The sequence below is a fragment of the Garra rufa genome, chromosome 19 (genome assembly GCF_049309525.1).
Source record: "Garra rufa chromosome 19, GarRuf1.0, whole genome shotgun sequence".
NCBI classification, from domain to species: Eukaryota; Metazoa; Chordata; class Actinopteri; order Cypriniformes; family Cyprinidae; genus Garra; species Garra rufa.
In genome coordinates this window covers 34247966-34272474 of record NC_133379.1, presented here as the reverse complement: position 1 = coordinate 34272474, position 24509 = coordinate 34247966, and the positions used below count along the sequence as shown (strand labels likewise).

General features: G+C 35.3%; 1 protein-coding gene across 1 annotated transcript in view; it reads right to left on the bottom strand.

The window, feature by feature from the left end:
• The window catches only part of arhgap24 (Rho GTPase activating protein 24), a 230588-nt gene extending 210878 nt beyond the window's left edge, over nt 1-19710 (bottom strand). Inside the window, exon 1 of the mRNA XM_073823895.1 lies at nt 19252-19710. The gene's annotated coding sequence lies outside the window, so the exon portion shown is untranslated. The remainder of the gene's footprint in view (nt 1-19251) is intronic.
• Between the last annotated feature and the right edge of the window lie 4799 nt (nt 19711-24509).

Genomic DNA, 24509 nt, shown 5'->3' with positions numbered 1-24509 from the left:
TTCAGCATTTTTGTGCATTTGAACCCTTTCCAACAATGACTGTGTCATTCTGAGATCCATCTTTTCACACTGAGGGACTCATATGCAACTATTGCAAAAGGTTCAAACGCTCACTGATGCTTAAGAAGGAAACACGATGCATTAAGAGTCAGGGTGTGAAAACTTTTGAAATGTTAAGATCAGGGTAAATTTAACTTATTTTGTCTTCTGGGAAACATGGAAGCATCTTGTAAAGCTTCTGAAGGGCAGTACTAAATGAAAAAAATATGATATTTAGGCAAAATAAGAAAAATGTACACATCTCCAGTTCTGTTCAAAGTTTTCACCCCTGGCTTTTATTGCATCCATGTTTCCTTCTGAAGCATCAGTGAGTATTTGAACCTTCTGTAATAGTTGCATGAGAGTCCCTCAGTTGTCCTCAGTGTGAAAAGATGGACCTCAGAATCATACAGGGTTAAAATACACAAACATGCTGAAAAGCCAAAGACTTTGTAAGACCTGAAGAACTTTTCTGAAGAACAGCGGGCAGTTAACTGTTCGGGACAAAAAAGGGACTCAACAACTGTCACTAAACAAAAAAACACAGCTGTGGATCATTCAGGTAACAACACAGTATTAAGAATCATGGTTGTGGACTAAATGAACATTTTCTATGAACAAATATCTTATTCAGGTCAGTACTAAATAAAAAATAACATGCATTTTGTATGAGCCCTCTTATTTTGGTAAAACAATTAACATTTTGCAAATTCTGCAAGGTGTACGTAAACTTTTGACTTCAACTGTATAACATATTTCAAATCTGACAATGACATCATGCATTTTGCTTCTCTAGCTCAATTTATCAAAAAAAAAAAGCATGCATGTTTAGTAAACAAACTATCAAAAATGTTCAGTTTCCTCTCTCTTATATTGACTTTACTACAGCAGTCTGCAGCTGTGTATTTGTTTATTTCTTAGTATACCACGATTGTGGAATCCTACACTGAATATCTCACACTCTTTGACCTTGGAACTGTGTGTTTGTCTGTGGGAATATGAGAACAATGTCCATTAACAGGAACATGCATACAAGAAAATCTCCAGAGGGAACAAAATCCCATGTTTACAGAGAGAAGACGGTTAGACAATCTCTCACAGGACTGCGGCTCTGACCGGAACACACTGATCTCCAACCTAATGAACATTCACAATAAATCTTCAATTGTTTAACTGTGGTATCTGAAAGTAAACTATAGACCTTACCTTAGTCAGGATAGTGGCATATTTACTGTAATTTTTGACAGGAATGAAACCAAGGCTGTTCAGTGGACTGTACTGTTGTTTAACAACATACCGATTGCTTAGTCAACAAAATGTCTCTACGCAAATACTTTTCAGTGGAAAAAAACTTCATTAAACAGTTTTGAAAGTATAAAATCTTTGACCTTAATACAGTACATGCCATTGTGAAGACTAATTCTATGCCTAATATCCTTATTTTCAATATGATTCAAAATTCAATGACATCTATCCTGACTAAGGTCTATAATATGTAAGAGATTTTCTAAAACAATTTTGACCTTTCAGTGGAAAAACCCTTCATTAAACAGTTTTGAAAGTTGAAAATGGCATGATCTTGGACCTTATTACAGTGCATGCCATTGTAAAGACTGTAATTCTATGCCTAATATCCTTATTTTTATTCATGTTCAATATGATTCAAAATTCAATATGACATCTAATCTGACTAAGGTCTATATGTAAGTGATTTTCTAAAACATATGTACATCATTTTTGTAAAAAATGTACCCAAATATGTGACCCTGGACTACAAAGCCAGTCAACTATTTGAAAAGCTGGAATCTGAGGGTGTAAAAAATCTCAATACTGAGAAAAGCGCCTTTAAAGTTGTCCAAATGAAGTTCTTAGCAATGCCTATTACTAATCAAAACTTAAGTTTTGACATATTAACTGTAGGAAACTGACAAAACGTCTTCATGGAACATGATCTTTACTTAATATCCTAATGATTTTTGGCATAAAAGTCAATAAAATCAATCATTTTGACCCATACAATGTATTTTTGGCTATTGCTACAAACATACCTGTGCTACTTAAGACTGGTTTTGTGGTCCAGGGTCACATATACATTTTTACTGTAGTTAAAAATCACAACTGAAAAACATATGTTTAGCAAGAATACAATTATTTATGTATTTTAAAGCCATTTTATTGCAATGTGAGTGATGTGCACGCAAAAATGCAATGCAAAAACATTCTGAGATTTATCTAGAGATCTTTTTTGTTTCTCATTTTGCTTTACTCAAAATCTGCAAACCATCTGCAGTGTCCAACCATACCATGTACTCTCTTCAAAACATTTCCAGACAATTGTAAGACCACACTTTTGCAAACCCACAAGTCTTTTCTTATTTTGATCATCAGTTTGAGCTGAAAAGACACTGAAGCTCCTTTTTTCATCTTAGACTGACTTTTGTTTACAACCGACAGTGCTTAATTTGTAAATGAATAATTGCCGGATACAAAACAGCAGTTAAAAGGCGCTGTGACCGACACTGACAATACAACAACAGTTTTCCCTGAACATTCAATGACACCACTAAACGGTGATAAATATGCAAAATATATCTGACTTAAATAATTACCAGATTTAAAACAGATGTGAGGCATGGCGCTGTGCAAAAAAAGGAAACGGAGAAGCGAGATGACAGAAAGCGCATCCAGTTTGTTTGCTTTATTTTACAAAAGCACAAATGTTCTGTTTTTATTGTGAGCATGCAAACATAAAAGTAAACACTTTGCAGTTTCGAATTATGAAATATACAAACTTAACATCTCAGTCTGCACATTATTCAAATAAAATACAGTCAGCCAAACATTTAAAATGTTATTCTGGTCAATTAAATAGTCCGTAGCCTAGTATAACTGGTCCACTCTGCTGTTATGCCAAGCACATTTTTGCTGAAGAGGATATTTTTTTCCATCGATATATGAACGTGAAGTACAAAGCCTAGTCTACATTATAAATAATAGTTTATTATTCAAATACACAGTGAATATGGAAACATTTGGATTTGTGGCGAATTACAGAAGTTCATGAGGCCAACACCTGGTACTTTAAGTTTTGCTTTGTTTTGGTTTCTTAGCTTTATATATTTTTTTCATTCATTTTCAGTTGTTTTGGAGTCAGGGAAACTAACATACAGCTATGTTTATAATGTTTCTAGAACTTTCAACATTATAATATTTCGCTTGATTTGGTATTATTTCTGATATTATTACATTCTCTCTCTAAACATTCCGCTGCTCACTAAATATGTTTTGCGGCATTGCGTGTTTGGAGAAAGTGGTTAAGGACTAAGCATCAACTTAAAAAACTGATTGGTCAAAAATATGTTGAGGACCAATACATATCCTACAAATACATCTAAGCCCACGCTTGCTCTGCCTTGTATGCATTCACGCACTGTCACGATCTAATGCATTTGTTAAAGGGGTCATCGGATGCAAAACTAACTTTTACATGTTGTTTGAACATTAATGTGTGTTGGCAGTTCGCGTACACAACCACACTAAAATGATAAAAATCCACCAAGTGGTATCTTTTTAATCTTTAAAAGTAATATCCCCTTTTTAAAACCAGGGCATTCTCAGCTTCTTGTCGCTGTGACGAAACACAGTTGATTGACATGAGCGTCTTAACTTAGACCCGCCCGCACCGAGTTGAAACAGTCCCGAAAATGATCGCCATTGTGTGACTCGGGTGCAGGGGAAGACTCTCGATTGAGGGTTGAGCCACTTAAGAGGCAGAGGACAATGTTACTTTCATTTTTAAAAGGAAAGCGCCGATTCCGATCTACATATGCATCTATGTTCGTGTGAATCATTCTTGATGCAGCTTCACCCACAGCAAAAGTGAGTAAGGGTTTTTTATGCATCTTTGCAAATGGCCTTTCTTAATAATGTGCTTGTTGGCAAGTTTTGCCGATAAACGCAGCTAAATGCGGCTAAATGTGGCCAAAGTTAACATTACAGCTGGTAATCCCACAGCAGAGAGGGTCGAGGTGAGCAGAGCTCATTTACATTACACCCATGCAATAAAATAAGCAGATTTTGCAGAGCTGATTTTGACAAGGTAAAAGAGTGCTTTTTACACTACTATTGAGAAAGTTTAACCAAAGTATATTAGAGAATTTTCATTAAGACCCTAAAGAATCATATATAACCTTGTTATAACCTTGTGCCAGATCTTTAAAGGGATAGTTCACCCAAAAATGAAAATTTGATGTTTATCTGCTTACCCCCAATGCATCCAAGATGTAGGTTACTTTGTTTCCTCAGAAAAACACAAACGAAGATTTTTTACGAAAACCGGTGCAGTCTGCCAGCCTTATCATGGACGTGAATGGGCACCAGACCTTTAAAAGTAAACAAAAACATGCACAGACAAATCCAAATTACACCCTGCGGCTCGTGATGATACATTGATGTCCTAAGACACGAAACGATCGGTTTTTGTGAGAAACTGAACAGTATTTATATCATTTTTTACCTTTGATACAAAGCCACGTCCATCTCTCCTGAGTAAGCGTTCGGCATCAGTCACGTCACATGAGCACGCGCTCTGTGGTAGAATACGCAAACGCCGGAAGCGATCTGTCGCGTGTATACGACACTCATTGTTTACACAGAGCACAGAGATTGTGGGTATAGCGGCTATTCAAAATGGTAAATACTTGCGCTTATCCTGATTGTTTAAACCGATTTAAAGCTAAAAGATTACATTAGTTTGCACAAACTCATCCGGGACTTTTCACTGATTTCCCCTTACGGCGTTTGCGTATTCTACGCTAGAGCGCGTGCTCATGTGACGTGACTGATGCCAAACTCGTGCACATTACAGATGGACGTGGCTGTGTATCAAAGGTAAAAAATGATATAAATACTGTTCAGTTTCTCTCAAAAACCGATCGTTTCGTGTCTTAAGACATCAATGTATCGTCACGAGTCGCAGGGTGTAATTTGGATTTGTCTGTGCATGTTTTTGTTTACTTTTAAAGGTCTGGTGCCCATCCACACCCATGATAAGGCTGGCAGACAGCACCGGTTTTCATTAAAAATCTTCGTTTGTATTCTTCTGAGGAAACTAAGTCACCTACATCTTGGATGCATTGGGGGTAAGCAGATAAACATCAAATTTTCATTTTTGGGTGAACTATCCCTTTAAACGCAAAATCCAAAATCTGACATTTTCCGGAACAGGATCTGGCTCAAATTAAGCACTGACAACCGATGAAGAAAAATAATTAAGAGTGAGGTGTTCAATTAAAAGTGTCTGCTAAATCATGACTTACTGTACATTCACAGATCAATGACATTCTTTGACCAGAACATCATGTTTTTGCTAACAAGTACAAGCTCTTGACCGTTCTCTGCAGAAACTGCAGCGTGACTGTGAACGTTTCTCTAACATTAACATGCAGATCCAGTCATTCACTGCAGTGAAACCTCAGCCAATGACTCACACACTTTATTAATCGTTCCTGATCAATCTTAAAGAACAAATAAACATCTTAAACCACTAATTTAGAGTAAGTAAACACTGGACGGTTTACTTAAAGCAAAGACCACTGGCTTTCATTACACTGGACAGAAAAGTTCACGTATGTCTGCCAACATCAATCAATGAAAACCATAAAGATCCCCGTATTATGCTCAGAAATTTCTGTCAATGCTTGGCCAGTGTTCCCTGAAGAAAACATCCCGTGCAATTTTCTGTAACAGACATCTCAATCAGATAATAATGGATTACTTGACAACAAGACTTTTCCTGCAAGGGCTTGGAGAAATTTGTCTTCCAGGCGTACTTTGCGATTTCAGTCCCATCTGAAATTGAACATGACCTGATTTTCTCACACAAGAAACACTGATGAAGCCAATTACCTATTGTTTTGGGTATCCTGTGACAAATCTAATCCCGTTTGAACAAGAAAATATGTGACTGGCGGATATGATAGTTTTATTATTATTACTTCTGACTATGATGTGCATTCATCTTTGCCAAGTTTCTGAGTCAATTAACTCTTGGGTATTCAGACTATTAAGCCGGTTGTGGTGTTATTCAGTTGTCTACATTGTAAAAAATGATTATTGGAGAATAATGGAGTGTTTTAACCATGTCTTTACTACCTTTCTGGGCTTTGAATGTGACAGTTGCTTTGCTGCCTATGAGTCAGAAAGCTCTCGGATTTCATTAAAAATATCTTAATTTGTGTCCCGAGGATAAACGGAGCTCATGAGGGTGAGTAATTAATAACAGAATGTTCATTTTTGGCTGAACTTTCCTTTTAAATGCTGCAATTTGAGATCTTTCTCCTGTACCTGTTAGCTGAGTGTAGCATCTGCTCACGCTTCACACTCTTTGCTTGCTAAGCATGTTTACTCTGCACATGGGAATGTGACAGGGCTGAGCATACAGAGCCGGCCTTAGTGTTTAACACGGCTTTGTTTGGTCCTTTTATTACAGGGAACCACTTTCTCCAGCTCATGAGCTGTGTTTAAGAACAAAGAAAGAGTTCTGGCCAGCTAGGCAACCATTATAAGCACATGCTGGATCGCTGTTCCAAATAAATTAGATATTCATTTAGTCAATTCTAAAGTAGCATCTCATGTATCATTTGTAGATTCCAGAATGCACTGTAATGAGATCATTGAGAATGTTTAGCCAAATGAAAGTTGAATTAAATACTAAAAACTAGCTTGAGCAGCAAATCAGCATATACTGTAAATGATTTCTAAAGGATGACTGGAGACTGGAGCAATGATGCTGAAAATTCAGCTTTTCCATCACAGAAATAAATTATATTTTAAAATATATTCAAATACAACACAGCTATTTTAAATTATAATAATATTCCACAATATTACTATTTTACTGTATTTGATCAAATAAATGCAGCCTTGGTGAGCATAAAATGTCCTTTCAAAAATATTTAAAAAAATCTTTTTGGCCCCAAACCTTTGATCAATAGTTTATAAAGGGGCCAGAATATTTAGAGCCCTATGAAATCTGTTTTATTTTTATTTTTTTTAATTCCATTTTAGTTTTTTCCCAAATCCTGTTTTTTCCATGGTAATTTTTCTGGATTGCGTTTTTTTTTTTATGTTTTGATTTTTCTAGACTGTGTTTTAAAGGTTAAATTATTAAATATTAATTAAAAAAACACATCTAATTAATTGAAATCATGCAACTTAGATCATTTAAATTTATTTATAATTTTTGTTAATTTTTTTTCCCTCAAATTCAGTTTTGTTTTTACTAAATTCTGTTTTCCGTTAATTTTCTGCATTTTACTTGAATGATTTCATTGATTAATAAATTTTTATTAAAAAATAATTGATTATTTACTTTTTTCAGAAATACTGTGTTGTGTATTTACATTTTTCTGGTAAATAATTGTTCTGGTAAATTTTCTGTACAAGTATAATGTTTTAATAATCATTTTATTAGTAGTATATATTTCTGTCACAGTTTCTTCAAGTTAAAACAAACTTTTATTTTTGATGGGCTACATGACAATAGTTTTTTCTCAAAAGAAATATTAAACTGCTTACAAAGTGACTTTTAGAGCTGTTCTAGAAATTATGTTTATATTCCTTTACTCATAAAATGATGCACCAGAGGCTGAAAATATTCAAGCGTTACATGCGCTTCAGTGTAGTAAACTAAACCGTGCGTCTGCGCCATTCATTCACACAGAGACACGCAGAACGTGCAATTCATATTTAAAGTTTTTTCAGCTTATTATTCACAAGCACTAGTACATATCACAACTTGATTTAAATGTACCTACTTTTGATTTATTCATACAAAATTTGGTAAAATACTGTAAATTCCGTTTTTATGACTGGATTCTGCGATTCCACCTGAGCCAGGGCCCTAAATATTACAGGCTAAAAAATGGATGAAGAAACCACCTAGAAACCTCTAAAAGTTCAGTGCACCTGCACCAGATGCATCAACTAGCAATCTGATCCCTGGTGAACACAGCTTCAACAGCCATTGTTCTGCTCAACAGAAACATTGATTATTAAAGGAGCATTAAGATGGAAAAGATGCATTAATCTGGCATTTTCAGTCACACTCAAAAGGGCAGTAAATCCCTTGAGTGGTCATGCATTTTTATATCGGCCAGTTCTTTGTGTGTCTGTGAGTGAGCGAACTAAAACGGGCATGTTGTGTAGGCTTTACCCCAGCCATCTGTCTGTCTGTCTGCGCTTCAGTCTGGCAGCTGCTGGTCACTTCTGTCTACGGCTCCTGACAGCTAATGCTGTCTGCTAATGCTGATGGCCACTTTCAGCCTAACTGACCGTGAAACACAATGCCCCAGTACTAGACCAGAGAGCATTAGAGATATTGATGTTTGAAAAGACATACAGAGAGTAGAGAGAAGACGGAATTATGTATTTTAGCCACGTTTTTGACCTTGCGTTTCAGGTTGCTAGTCAAATTTTAGCACAGAAAATTAAAGGAGTGGAATTCATATACTTTATGGATTAAACAATCCCGGAATGCACTGCAACCGAGCTTAGTGGAAAAAATGCATTCATGTAAAATGGAAGATGCTTTTTTAGTTAAATACTTAAAAGTATTGGCAAGCAATGCTGTAAGTCCATTTAGGCCTAAATAAAGATTTCATTCAATATTAACTGACATCTTTTAAAATCATTTTTAAGATTATCAGTACCGCAGAACCTCTGAATATGATGATTCTTCAGCACACATACACTATATTGCCAAAAGTATTGGGACACCCCCTTCTAATGAACAGGTTTGACTACTTTAGTAATTTCCATGAGTACAAATCCTAATGTTTAAGAAAATAATGATATTCTAGGGAATAGTGTGCTTCTAATTTTATAGCAACAGTTTGGACAGGACCCTTTTTTATTCTCATGACAATGCCTGTACATAAAGCATGGTTCTAATTGAAATGATTGATTCAGTCAGTGTGGAAGATCTTGACTGGTCTGCATGAAGCCAAGTCCTAATCCCAGCTGAACACCTCCGGTGTGACTTTAAATGCAGACCTTGAGCCAAAAACTCATCACCAAACACCAATGACTTGTACATATGAGTATCAGTCATTTTAGACACTTCCAAAGCTGTTGCAACAGAGATGGAAATACAGTTTTTAAATACATAATTATGTTTCCATATTTGTTGCCATAGTTTTGGAAGCATCTTTTTCTGTTCTAAAGAAGGAGGTGTCCCAAATACTTTTATCCATGTAGTGCATGTACAAGTCATTGGCGTTTGGTGATGAGTTTTTGGCTCAAGGTCTGCATTTAAAGTCACACCAGCTGGGATCAGGACTTGGCTTTCTGCAGACCAGCCAAGTTCTTCCACACTGACTGAATTAATCATTTCTATTTGAACCTTGCCTTATACACAGAGGCACTGTCATGTTAGAATTGAAAAGGGTCCTGTCCAAACTGTTGCTAGAAGCACAAAATTCCCTAGAATATCATTAAATGCCTTAACTTTAAGATTTGTACTCATGGAAATGACTACGGTACACTGTAACCGATTTTTGTAATTTGAACAGTATTTTACTGTAATATCTACAGTAAGATACTGTAAAATGCAGTATTTTACTGTAAACTGCAAAGGATTATTGGAAAATATATGATCACTACTGTAATTCTCCACTACTGTAAATCCGTTTACAGTAGTGAACTTGCCCGCGAAAAATTGACCAATGGCAAGGGAGATTTTTTTTTCTCCTGTTGAGAGGAAGTGGCGGTAAAAAGGACAAAAGAGAAATGTTGCATCAATAACTCGACAAAAAGGTTAGTATATTATTTCTGTTTTATGAAAAACTGAACAATTTTAATTTGTTTTCACTTGTTAACAGCAAACTAACAATATTCATCGTGTTTTTCATGTCGGTAACTTTAGCCTTTTTTTTCTGACTGACGGCCGGGGCGCCGCCATAACGGTGAAAACATGGACTGGTGAGTAAATTAAGGTGACCTATATTAGTCGAAATAAACTTTATTTAAACTGAGAAACACGTTTGTATATTCGGCTGCCCTTTAATGCAAGTTAGTTCGTCTGACGAGCCCTTACTCAAGCTTAACAGCAAACTGAGGTGAAATACTGAGGTAAAGTGCGTTAAGCAACACCACTGTTTCTGTGGAGATTTTAAACTGTATTTTCAAGCCCTTATTTTGTTTGTTATTTTCAAGTTTCTGGTCTGGATGTCGTCTGTAACGTCGGAGCGCGGAGGTGTATTTTGGATCTTCTTCTGTGAATGACTGCCATAGTATCGACGATAACATGAACTGGTAAGCTAATAATGTCAGTAAGCCGAAGTTGACAAACTTAACGTTAGTCACAGAGCAGCATAATATCTTTTAAACGCTGCCTCTTTATAGCTAGCAAGGTAATTCTCTTCAAATGATGTTTAAGTAAGAAATGTGTGTATGAATGTCGTATGTAACTTTATAGACGGTCCCTTCAGTGACAGACGTGACATAAACAGCGCGCTAACATGAAACACTGAGGTAAAACTGAACACCGCGGTTAACTGCATCTTTTGTGTTTTATTTTCAAGTGTGTGGTCTCGTGGTCATGTCGTCTGCATCGGAGGTGTATTAGAGTCTTTTCTGGTGATTGCCGTCGTCGCGGTGCAAACAACAGGTGAGCTTCCCCTTTCATCAATTTAACTAAGTTAATGTTAACGTTACTAAATTAGCCAAATTAGCCACAGGCTGCTGTTCTCCACTGACTTGCAGAACAGGTTAACTTTTTAAAGAGAGTAACGAGCTAGCAATATATTAATATAGCAAGTTTTGCTAATAAATATGATAAATGCTTATTTTATTAAAAATGTAAATTTTATTACTGTACAGTAGTTGTCTTTTCTGATCATAAACTATAGTAACACTAAAAGGGTGTTGTGACACTGTCTGTTACAGGAGATTTCTCCAAGCACTAACTGGATGCTGACCATCAGATGCAGAATCATCATACAGCCAGCTGTCCATTTTACAGACATGCAGAATCAGGTAACCCAAAACACATTTTGTTTTACATTGCATTTACATTCATGCATTTTTCAGATGCTTTTATCCTAAGCAAGTTATATTGTATTTATATTGTTATTTATTGTATTTCGTAAGGTATTCATTTCCTGGGGGGTGTTCCATAAAACAAGTTTACCAAATAAGTCAGGCTTATTTCAGTTAGTCTGACTTATTTTGTGCCAAATCAAGTGACAATAAGTCAGACTAACTGAAATAAGCCTGGCTTATTTGGTAAACTTGTTTTATGGAACACCCCCCTGGGAATGTTTTTTATTACCATGTCTTGTCACATCAAGATTGAGTTTGCATGCGCATTAAAATTATTTCTATTAAACCAGCATTTAAACAGCAAAATGCAGCTGCTTCAGGTGTCTTTACCTTACTGTAACCTTTAAATTCATAATAGCAATCTTACCATCTGTCAAATTTAGATTATTGTTACTGTAAAGCAACAAATAGAGATTTTTTTAATCATAGTAGGCTTATTATATGCACAGACTTTCTAGGAAACACACGTTTAGAATGTTTATATGAACAGATTAGTTAGCATTTAGCATGGTCTGTGGCAGACTTTACTAAGTGTCAGGGCAACAAAATTAGATAAACAAGAATGTAATATTAAGTCATTTAAATCATGAAGAAAATATTGTCTTTGTGCTCCATTTAGTAAAAACAGTTTTAAACAAAGCCATGTCTTGCGTCTCTGCACACAGCAGTGTTTAATTACTGAATGAATTTACCTTTTTTAAACACCTTGAATCAGTGATTCACTGGCCCATTCATAAAATTCTTTATAAAAAATTTCAATAAAAAGTTTCTTCAGTTTTTTTTCTTACTACAGCGTTCATATGTAGTATATAATAAAAATAAAAAAATGCATACAGCATCAAGTTCGACAGTTGAGGCAAATTCTATAAACACTGCTTGTGCTTGCAGGTTCGTTCAGACAGTCAATCTTTGTGGCAGCAAATGCATTGACAGTCACAGATCAGATGGACTTCTGGAAAGAGGGTGCAAACAACAAGCATCAGCCTGAATTCCATTCTGCTGTTTCTCATCAGAGAGCTTGTCAACTTGACTCAAAATTACTAAAATTTAACACAACACAAACTCATTTTTACTGTATGATTTTATTTTATTTACACTACCAGACAAAGCTTTTGAACAGTAAGATTTTAAATGTTTTTAAAGTAGGTCTCTTCTGCTCACTAAGCCTGCATTTATTTGATCCAAAGTACAGCAAAAACAGTACACTTTTGAGCCGTTTTCTTTTTGAATATATTTTAAAATGTCATTAATTCAAAGCTGAATTTTTAGGATCATTACTGCAGTCACATGATCCTTCAGTAATCATTCTAATTATCTGATTTTCTGCTCAAAAACTATTATTATGATGTTGCTGAGATTAATATAATGCTAAAAACAGTGAAGTAGATTTTTTCAGGTTTCTTTGATGACTAGAAGGTTCAGATAAACAGCATTTATCTGAAATAGAAATAGTTTGTAACATTATGAATGTCTTTATCATCACTTTTAATCAATTTAAGTCATCCTTGCTAAATAATATCTTTCTATTCATCAAAGAATCCTGAAAAATTTAAAAATTAAATAAAATATGTTTATCAGCATACTAGAATGATTTCTGAAGGATCATGTGATACTGAAGACGAGTAATGATGCTGAAAATTTAGCTTTGATCAAAGGAATAAATTAAATTGTAAAATATATTCAAATAGCAGTTCATTTATATAATTTATCACAATTGTATTGCTTTTGCTGTAATTTGGATCAAATTAATGCAGGCTTGGTGTGCAGAAGAGAATTCTTTAAAAAAATCTTAGTGTTCAAAAACTTTTGACTGGTAGTGTACGAACTTATTTTTGCTTTTCAGTATGTGTATGTTTGCCATGATACAAAGTCTCCAGGGGACTGTGGTGATGCCCTTCTGCTGTATCCTAGAGGTCAACATTTGTAATTTGTACTTTTAAAAAGAAAATGTTCAACAAATAAAAAGAATATTATCAGAACTAATGCTTATGAGTTATTGTGATTTTTATGGGGTTGGGGTGGTAAAAATCTTAAAATACAGTGCTATACGACAATTGGATTGTTTTTACAGGTACAGGTGAAAATAAACTCTATAGTACTGATACTGTAATTGAAAATACAGTAAAAATACTGTAATTGAAGATACAGTAAAACACTGTAAATGAAATTACAATAAAAATACTGTAAATGAAATTACAGTAAAGGTCTTTTAGTACTGTAAATGCACTTACAGTAATAATACTGTAAACATTTTTACAGTAACTTACTGGCATCCAGCTGCCAGTAAGTTACTGTAAAATTTACAGCAAACTTTTTACAGTGTAGTCAAACCTGTTCATTAGAAGGGGGTGCCCCAATACTTTTGGCAATAATGTATCAGTGTGTTGTTCTGAGGAGAACCTGCCAAAATCACAGAAGGCTGTGAGAGACGTCTTTCCGCCGGAGTTCATGTACACAGTCAGGTAAAGGTCAGGGTTTGACTGTCACTTTGACTGACACATGTGGCTTATGAACAAAGTGAGTATGATGTCATAAGGGCTTTCCGTTTCATTTCATGTTTAGATGTTTTAGAAAAATTAGTACAAGCAGAAATGATTCCGCTTCCCATTTCTGTTCTCAACTCAGCCATCTACATTGTTTCATTAAAAGCAATTTCAAAAGATCTGAAGGTGAAAAACAGCAACAAGCCCTTCTGATATCATACTCACTTCCTTCATATGGAATTACAGTAAGTAAGTGATGTCATAAGGGCTTTCTGTTTCCTTTCAACAATGTTTCAGATAAATTGGCAAAAGTAGAAATGGTTCCACTTCCTAGTTCTATTCTCAGCTTCTCAACTTGATTGTGTCAGAAGTTTAAAAGTTTGAAGTCAGTACGTTTGGTTGTTGTTGTATTTTTTTTCCATCAAGGATGCATTTAATTGACCAAAAGAATAAAGACATTTACAATGTTACACAAGATTAGCTGGAAAAAGAAATGCTGTTTCTTGAGCAGCAAATCAGCATATTATGATTTCTGACAGATCATGTGACACTGAAGACTGGAGAAATGCTACATTTACAATATTACCTTTTTTCAAATAAATGCATACATTCATTTGCACAAAAACAGATTGTTGGGAGCCTGGAAACGCAAATGTTCACGGTCTCTGTGTAAACTACAAAAACGCAAATTACCTGGTCAGTCTATAGATATGTGCATTAACATGTAGTTTCTTTACCAAGTGACAGCCAACTACTGGCCTGGCATGCATTATACAGCGTTTTAGTCATTTTCATAAATCCTTATAAACATAATTTTGACAATGTTGTCTGTACTAGAGGTTGACTGATGTATCGGTTTTGCTGATTAATCGGCACCGATAGTTTGGCGGAACTACCTGTTATCAGGTATCCATGCCGATAGTTTTTCCGGGTTAGGTCCGTCACTACAGCAGCTGAGAAGGTATGTAATTTCAATACCGTGGCCTTTGTGTAGATATTTAAAGATAGCATTGTTAGCTTGACTGTTGATGTAATGGTAACACTTTACAATACGAGTCCATCTGTAACATTAAGATTGATAAAAGCTGTAGAATAGAAGTATTGTTCCTAGTTACAGTGTTAATTTCTTTAAAAAAGTTCCTTTTGTTAACAATGATGATCTATGAACTGTAATGATCAATACATAATTAATATTAACATTTTATTCATTTACACAATATGGTTCAGTAGGCTACTTTCTATTTAAATAGTAGAGCAGTATTTATTTTCCATTTAGTAGCCATTTTAAAAACTATCGGTCGATTAATCGGTATCGGCCAGTGTGGTCTAGCCTAGCTATCAGTACCGGTAAAATCCAATATCGGTCAACCTCTAGTCTGTACGCAAAACTTTTTCATTTTTAGTGCATCATTGTTGTGTAAACATACTCTTATGGTGTGTGCACACCAAAACTGAAGCAAATATTCACAGAATTTTTCTTGTATCACTCACGCAAATACAAACATAGCGTAAAATTCTCCTCCATTTTCTTCATTTCTCAAGTTCTTCACTGATTGGCTTGCGTGACAATGTGTCATGCAAATTTTCCAGGATGCCGTTTCACGAAAATAAATGGTGACTACAGCCATCAAGCTCCAAATCAGACAATAAAGTTCCATAAAAGTAGTCAATATGACCAATTTAGCGAAAAGTTGAATGGACTTGTTTTTCTTTTGTTAAGTATTGATATACAAGATTTTATGGTCCCTTTGTGTGTTTTAGAGCTTGGCGGGCCCAACCCCCTTACTTTCACTATACAGTTATTTCATCAAAAACATTTTTGAACTTACTATATTAAAAAAATTAAAAGGTCATACTGTATATCTGTCTCAGTGTCACAACTAACACAATACCACATGTGAGGTTCTGAAGTTATTAATATCCTCCTCCTGAGGAACCCTTCTTACATCTGTCAAAAACCACGCATCTAGGCATATGACTGCCTGACTCATTTGGGGAAATTTTAGCAGAAGTGGTTGGTAAGTCACCGGGCGTTGGCCTCCAGTCACCTCACTGGCTTTTTTTTCATATAAATAATGAAAACAGAGTTGCTAAAAACAGAAACTTGGAAACAAAGCCAATTGTTAATTTAAGGATCATGATGATGATGATACTGCAGCCACCTTCAGATTGGGATGGCTTTGGGCTGTGTCCTTTCTCTAATTTGGTAGAATGACTGACTCCAGTTCAGTGGACTGCCCGACTGCGTCTTTATTTGAGGTTCAGACTGTTTAGACAAGTTAGACCGTATTCTTAGTTTCCAGACCTTCCCAACTAGGTGTGAAACTTTTGCCAAACCTAGAACTTTGCAGACCATAATTCAAGACTTCTGTAGTGCCTTCTTGAAGTACAGCATAGTGGCACAGCATTGGTTTCCAAAAATGCTGAATATGCGCTTGACAACAATGTTATTTATTAATCATTGCAATGAACTGTCAAATTACACAAACATCTATGTTTATAAATAGTGTTTGTGAATAAGACTGGGCAACCAAAGAAGATAATTTCTTCCCAGCTGAAATGGTCCAGTCCATGATATTCACATTTATTTATTACTCTATATTCTTATTGCATGATAAAAAAAAAAAAAAATCTATCTTTATTTCTTCTTAAGAATGTTAGGAGAAACATCTGGGACAAACTACTTAAAGGATTAGTTCACTCCAGAATGAAAATTTCCTGATAATTTACTCACACCTGTGTCATCCAAGATGTTGATTTGGGATCCAAGATGTGTCTTTCTTTCTTCAGTCTAAAAGAAATTAAGGTTTTTGAGGAGACATTCCAGGATTTTTTTTCCATGTAGTTGACTTCAACAGCGATCAGCAGGCTGAAGGTCCAAATTGCAGATTCATTGCAGCTTCAAAGGGCTCTACATGATCTGCCATTTTCTAAAAAAATACAATTTCTATACTTTTTAACCACAAATGCTCATCTTGTACTAGCTCGACTTCACGACTTGACTTCAAAGAAAGTCAAACACCCTTTACAAAAAAAGGTAAAACAACAATGTCACTGAGATGGATTTTTTCACCCTAACCTACCTTTTTGAACTGAAATACACAGACAAAGAACTAACCACACATAACTTTTCCAACGTGATTACATAATGCGAGAAGTCGTAGATGCACATTGCAAAGCTAGTGCAAGATGAGCATTTGGGATTTAGACCTTCAACGCATGGTCACCACTGAGAAAAATCCTGGAATGTTTTCTTCAAAAACTTTCATTTCTTTTCGAATGAAGAAAAAAGATATGAACCATCTTGGCTGACATGAGGGTGAGTAAATTATCAGGAAATTTTTATTCAGGAGTGAACTAAACCTTTAAAACTTTAAGGAACCTTCACCTCTGCACATCACAAGTGTTTCAAACAAAGCTAAAACTCTCAAACGCTCTACTCTTAAATGGAAAAGGAGAACTTCTGAGCTATTTTTAACACATTTCCTTCTTCAAATTGTCAAATCATCCAGGCAGCTGTAAAAATTTCAAACTAGCCTTGTCTCTTAAAAATGTGTGATTGACTACAACACTTTTCTCTATCATTTCAATTGATCACATCAATTGATGAATGACTGCTTCCATGATTGCTTGCAAATCTACACAAACATCTATTTAAATAAATATTTTCTTTCTTTTCACACTCAAAAATAGGTTCTAAAAGGGTTTTTTTCACAGTGATGCATAGAACCATTTTGGGTTCTCCAAGGAGCATTACAGTGAACAATTCTTAAAATAACCATTTTTGGTTCAAGTGTGAAGAACATTGAATAATCTATAGAAACATCCACTTTAAAAAGTTCAATGGATGGTAAAGGTTCTTAATGGAACCACTGATGCCAATAAAGAACCTAGTTTTTACAAAAGTGATGCAACTGTTTTGCACCGATTTGGTTGCTCCCAAACACCAAACATTAGATGGTTTGCAGTCAGCAAGCTGCACACAATGCTTGAACAAGACAGAGACAGACATGCCCGCATCACAAACACAATCACAGCGTTGGGTCACTGAGGGTTTGATGGGGAAAATGAAAGGAGATCAGTCCTCTAAATAGCCACAGTGATGTCGCTTTCTCCATACTGGAAAACAACGTTCCTCCATCAATATTAAAGCACCATAACGTGTGGTAATAAGGTTAGGAGATTGGAGGAGGGTTAGGACCTAGGATGTTATCCTTAAAAAAGACAAATCACAACAGAGAGGTCTTTCAACTGTTTCTCTTGGATAGCCAAATTAAATATTTAAAAACTGTAAAATTCAGCATAACCCATTCTGTTTGTGAGTTACCGCCGAACAGTGCATTCCCTTCTCTTCCAGACATCATCATTTTCTTACAGTGTCAGTGAGCTGACAGATTGTTGTTCATTCCTGCCTCTTCCTTTCATTAGTTTCTATCTGCATCTCCATCTACCTCTCCTCCTCCACACCTCCTCTAACTCAACATAAACCTCAAACTGACTCCAGTAAATTCAGCGCTGAGTTTATTAGTGCACAAAATGCTTCCGTGCCCATAAAAAAGAATATCAGAAATGAGAGGCCTTCAATATCTCAATTGCTAGATATAAAAGAAGAGCAAAGGGCTTAAATACCCTGATCTTTCTCCTCAGGAAAAAGGCCTCTGTAATCTCATTTGTGTCTCCTAGAGTTTCAGAAGAGATCTCAATCTTAAACAGAGATCAGATTTGCCAAAGTCAGCAAACAAAAGTTTCTTCAAGCTGAAATGCACTCTTAAAAATAATGGTGCTTTAAAAGGTTCTTCAAAGTGAACCATTTTTGGTTCCACAAAGATCCATTGAGTCAAAGATTCTTTAAAGAACCATCTCTTTCTTACCTTTTTATAATCTGAAGAACCTTCTTTCGCCACAAAGAGCCTGTTTTTGCAAAACAGAAAGGTTCTTCAGATGTTAAAGGTTCTTTATGGAACCATTTTTAGACAAAAAAGGTTCTTCTGTGAAGCACCTTTATTACTCTGTGATCTTATGTCAACAATCATTTGAGTCTATTTTATTTCCTCTCAAGAAAAGTACGTCAAACTAAGAACCTTCAACCTTTGGACGCCCACCACAAGTGTTTCAAACAAAGCTATAATTAAAAATGATGTATTTTGAATGAAAAAGGAGAACATCTGAGCTATTTTTAACACTTCTCCTTCTTCAAATTGTCCAATCTAGTAGACAACAGCTGTAGAAATATGAAACTAGCTTTGTCAAGCAGTGAGTTCTGTGGAACTTAGTAGAAAGGCTTGTTTAAAGGTATATGGGTAGTTAACAGTTTATAAAATAACATGTCCATAGATGTTATACTTTGTGAAGTACAGTCAGCATGTCACACAGCTTGACATTTCACGAAAATCCATATAAATAGATATATAAATAAAAACAGGCAACTGCATCATACAAATACACTGATTATAGTTCATTATGTGTTTCTGTGGCTATGACACACACATGCACAAATAGACAAAATCTCTGGAGCTGGATGACCTTTACATTGCAGCCAAGCAAAACGCAAAACATACACACAAGCAAAATGACCACATACACAGCCAACTTGTAATTAGCAGCACTGTGAACAGACTATTATTACCTTAAAAACTCCTATCCAGAGAACGTCCACAGAAATGCAGTGAAAAACAATCTGGTAAAATCCAAAACAAATCCACTGCGTGACTCAGACCGGTACAGGATTCACTGTGATCCAAGATTCAATCCCGAACGTGACTCTGTCCAACACAAGTGTATTACTGAGTCAAACAGCCCGGTAAAAAGTCCGTTAAATCAGAAAGCTCCATGGGGCAGCCGTGAACCGAAAACAGTAGAGCTGTCATAAACTTTTCCCCTCACTGCTCACACCATCTGCATTGGAGTCTCTGGGGGAAATCGACAGCCTCCGTTTGCTCTCAGGACGCACTTCCACGGGGGGCTTTTAGTTCAGCCCCTCAACGTACACACTTTTGAGACAGTCCTCACACACTCCATGAATCTTGCCGATACACACACGGACAGGAGGACGGCGACCTCGGAGGGAGGAGAGCGACAGCGTGTTTGAGGAAGTGTGAGAGGAGGAGAGATCCGAACACCTCGCTCGCACACAAACTCCCTGATCGGTTCAGACTGCACGCACATTCGCACTGACAGTCCTCACTGCCTTGTTACGGTTCCGTAAACGCTAAATGGCAGTGTGGCAGTGGCAGTTTTTGTATTTTAAGAGCTTTGTTGTGTTTTTCGTGTTTTTATTCTCTTTTGGTTTAGAAATGTCTGCAAACGCAGTACAGAGTCGTTCACAAGCAGCTGACGCAGGTGTTAAACTTAGCATGACAGACTTTCTTCATCGCTGGCAAATGATGGATGGATTAATAGAGGGGGGTTAGTATTGTAAACAAATATTCACTTAATTCAGCAAACTTTTTGTTCTCTATGTTCTAAAATTACAAAAATGTAGGTATTATCTAAAATTAAATGTGCGTGAGTGAACTGTTATAAGTCGACGTTTTCCTGACGTTTGACCGTCAAAACATTTCTTCACATTTTTCATATATATTTTCTTTATATATATATATATGTGTGTGTGTGTGTGTGTGTGTGTGTGTGTGTGTGTGTGTGTGTGTGTGTGTGTGTGTACAGTATATATATATTTTTTAAGATATATACATACAACTTAAATATACATATATATAAGATATGGAAACTTTACTAATTTACTATAATGGCACTATTTTTAGATTAGATTATATATATGTGCACACACAAATGTATTTATATATTAATTAATTATATAATTTACAAAGTACAAATTATGAATTTTTTTCAAATTTGTGTTTATATATAATTATATATTATTAATATAAATATTAATAGAGTTATTAATATAATATCAATTTATAATATAATTATTAATATATTAATAATATTAATATAATATCAATTATTATATATATTATAAATTAAATAATTAAATAAATAATTATTATATTTATATAATACTTATACTTATATAATTATTATATTTACACATTCATATATATATATATATATATATATATAATATTAATTTTCTATATATATATGATTTTCTATATATATATAAATGGGTATTTAGTCATTCATTCATTCATTTATTCATTCACTGCAACAGATGCAAACAGTTCTTTACTTACAAAGGTATTTTGGCTCAATCAGACTTTAATTTTGACTGAATCTGATCAAAGCTGATTCTGAATTGCTTTGGTTCAGTTAAAGTATAGACATTTGCCAGAAAAGTCCCTACGGTGTTATGACTAAATGCGACTCTTTAGCATTCCAGCTGAATTGGGGCTTGATCTGTCTGTCATATAGTGGCACTTCAAACAGGCGTCTAACATCAGACACCCGACTGCATTCCTGAGCATCGCTTTTCATGATTTCCTTATCAAACCATCAAACATATTGTGGCAGCAGGGAGGATCTCCACAATGGTTTAAACTAAAAAAAAGTCTTTGGGATAAGACAATGTATGCAAGAATAAATGCTTCTGCAATCCAAGATGGGAAAACAATGTCAGTGCAGAAAATGAGAAGATGACAAAGTGAGGTTAAATCAACTGCTTTGTAAGAAAGATGATTATATTTAAATTAAACCCAGTGGCCAAATACTGTGTGGACAGAATGTGCGCTTGATTGTGGGGAACATGAGAGTGAAATTAATGATGTGGTCAACTGAAAATTGAATGTTCTTGTCTACATCTTTGATCAATTTTCTGTCCATTACAAGCACGTAAAAGTGAACACTTTTTCATTCTACAAACTTAAAAGGCTTCTGTTGATCAGGACAGGATGTTTTTCTATTGCTTGAGATTGTTGTTTAAACTGTAGTGTTTTCTCTTTGTTCATTTTGACAAGATTGCTGTAGAGTTTCAAGTGGAAAGAATCAGGCGGAAGGAGAGAGATGTGTGTGTGAGAGAGGGAGGGTTTGATGGCTGTTGTAGACTTTATTGCTGCTGGTGTGAGTTACTGAGGTTTTTTTTACAGCTTTGAGACTGATGGCTGCCACTGTGCCAAGTGTGTAAGACACCCTTGGCACAGCCCATCATCTTTACACAGGATCTGAATTAAATTTGGCTCATGCCAGGTCTTTGAATATTTTAGATATGGATTTGGTCTATGATTCTAATGTAACTTTGGATGTGAATCTGTATCTGAACATAGTTTTGGATCTGGATTTGGGTGTAGAATTAAATGTGGATTTGAATCTGAATTTGGATCTAAACACAGATTTGTATCTGATTTTGTATCTGTAACTGGGTCTAGTTTTAAATGTGGATATGTGTTTGTGTTTGAATCTGGATCTGGATCTGAATGAAATCTGATATAGTTCTGGATCTTGGTGTAGATTGATCTGAATCTGAAACTGAATATAGTTTTGGATATGGATTTGGTTCTAAATTTAAATGTGGATTTGAATCTGAATTTGGATCTGAACACAGATTTTCTTGTCTGGATCTTTTTGGAGGTCTGGATCTGAGTCTAGATTTGAATGTGAATATATATTTGAATTTGGATCTGGATCTGAATGAAATCTGACCTGGATCTGGGTGATATTTAAATGTGGATTTAAATCTAAAAGTGGATTTGTATCTGGTTTTAGGTCTTGAACTGGATCTAGATTTTAATGTGGATATGTATTTAAATTTGGATCTGGATCTGAATGAAATCTGATTGATGTCAGGTCTGTGAATATTTTGGATCTGGGTGTATATTTAAATGTGGATTTGAATCTAAATCTGAATTTGGATCTGAACACTGACTTGTATCTGGTTTTGGGTCTCAAACTGGATTTAGATTTAAATGTAGATATGTGTTTTAATTTGGATCTGGATCAGAATGAAATCTGACTGATGCCAGGCCTTTGAATATAGTTTTAGGTCTGGATCTGAGTGTAAATTTAAATGTGGATTTAAATCTGACTTTCCATCTGAACACAGTTTTGGATCTGGTTTTGGGTCTGGAACTAGATCTAGATGTAAATGTGGATATGTGTTTAATTTAGATCTGGATCTGAATGAAATCTCATTGATGTCATCACTTTAAATGTAGTTTAGGATCTGGATCTTGGAGTAAATTTAATTGTGGATTTGAATCTGAATTTGAATCTGAGCACAGATTTGGATCTGGTTTGGGGTCTGGAACTGGATTTAGATTTAAAAGTGGATATGTGTTCAAATCTGAAATTGGATCTGGACATAGTTTTGGATCTGGATCTTTGTGTAAATTTAAATGTGGGTTTGACTTTGAATCTGAATAGTCTGAATCTGGGTTTAGATTTGAATGTGGATTTGTATTTAAATCTGGATCTAATTTAAATTAGACTTATACCAGGCAAATAAATGAAACCTGGTACAATCTTTCTGTAGTGATGCACAGTTCCTATTATTTTCCATTTTTTATTAATGTTGTTTACCTAAGACTATAGATTGCTGTGCTGCTTTACCAGAAAAACAGCACATTAAAGATTTAGGCATCTGAAAAACCTTGTGTTCAGTCAGTAAATAGTAGAAAGTAAAACTAACTAAACATTCACTTGTGGCTTTGATACATTTATCCTTTGTGAATACTCTGCCTCACAAACATTTGGTTGCAATTATCACTCTGACCTGCTTTTGTGGTCCATTGGGTAAGAACATCTAACAACGTTAGCTTTAACTCTTTAAAATGAACTTTAAATTATTTTGAAGCTGTTTATTCTGGGCTGATGCCTTAAATTGTAATGCAGTGTGATACTGTAAAAACATACTGGTCAAGTCAATTTACGCTACACTGATCTTAATGTACAATAAAAGTATAAATATCCATATCATGATTGCAGCAATTAAAAATATTAACCTTCTTCTGTATCCAGATGGAGATCTGCCCCGTTTCATTGGCGCCGTTTGCCGTCCACTCAAGACGTTCCAGATCTCTGTGTCATAATTAATCACTGTGGTTACATTGGCCAGCCATGCTGGATGGAGTGCAGAAGTCACCCACTGTGCAACAGCTGCTGATAGTCTATTTCCCACAATGCACAAGGAGAGACAGAGGTCACAGCTCTTACTGGGATCATCAAACTGTTGCCGTGGTGACCATTGGAAAATCTGACTTATGATGGAAGGTTTGAATTTTTGAACTTTTGAAGCACAAAGACTCATTATTTACTGAACACCATTTGTACTCATTAGACTCTTGGCTATATTAAGATCCACTCAGCTTTGACATTAAGTCTTTGGGGTGCCCTCTAGTGTTATGAAGAATATGCTTCTATAAATGAAAAAAAAATTCTCAGGCCATCCAAGATGTAGATGAGTTTGTTTCTTCATCAAAACAGATTTGGAAAATCTAGCATTACATAATTTGCTCACCAATGGATCCTCGATAGTGAATAAGTGCCATCAGAAGCCAAACAGCTAATACAAAAATTCCATTTGAATATTCTTGATCTGGGTTTGAGTGCATGATTTATATATGGATTCAAAAGTATGAATCTGAACGTAGTTTTGGATCTGGATCTATTTAAATGTGTATTTGAAGCTGAATTTGGATCTGAACATATCTGTATTAGGTCTGAAACTGGGTCTAGATTTAAATGTGGATATGTGTTTGAATCTGGATCTGAATGAAATCTGATTGATCTCAGGCCTTTGAATATCTTTTAATCTATATCTGTGTGTAGATTTAGGTATGGATTTGAATGGAAGACTTTCTTGAATCAGATCTGGATCTGAAAGTCTGGTTGATGTCAGTAATTTTGGATCTGGGTGAATATTTAAATGTGGATGTCAATCTGAATTTGGATCAGAACACAAATTTGTATGTGGTTTTGATTCTGGAAGTG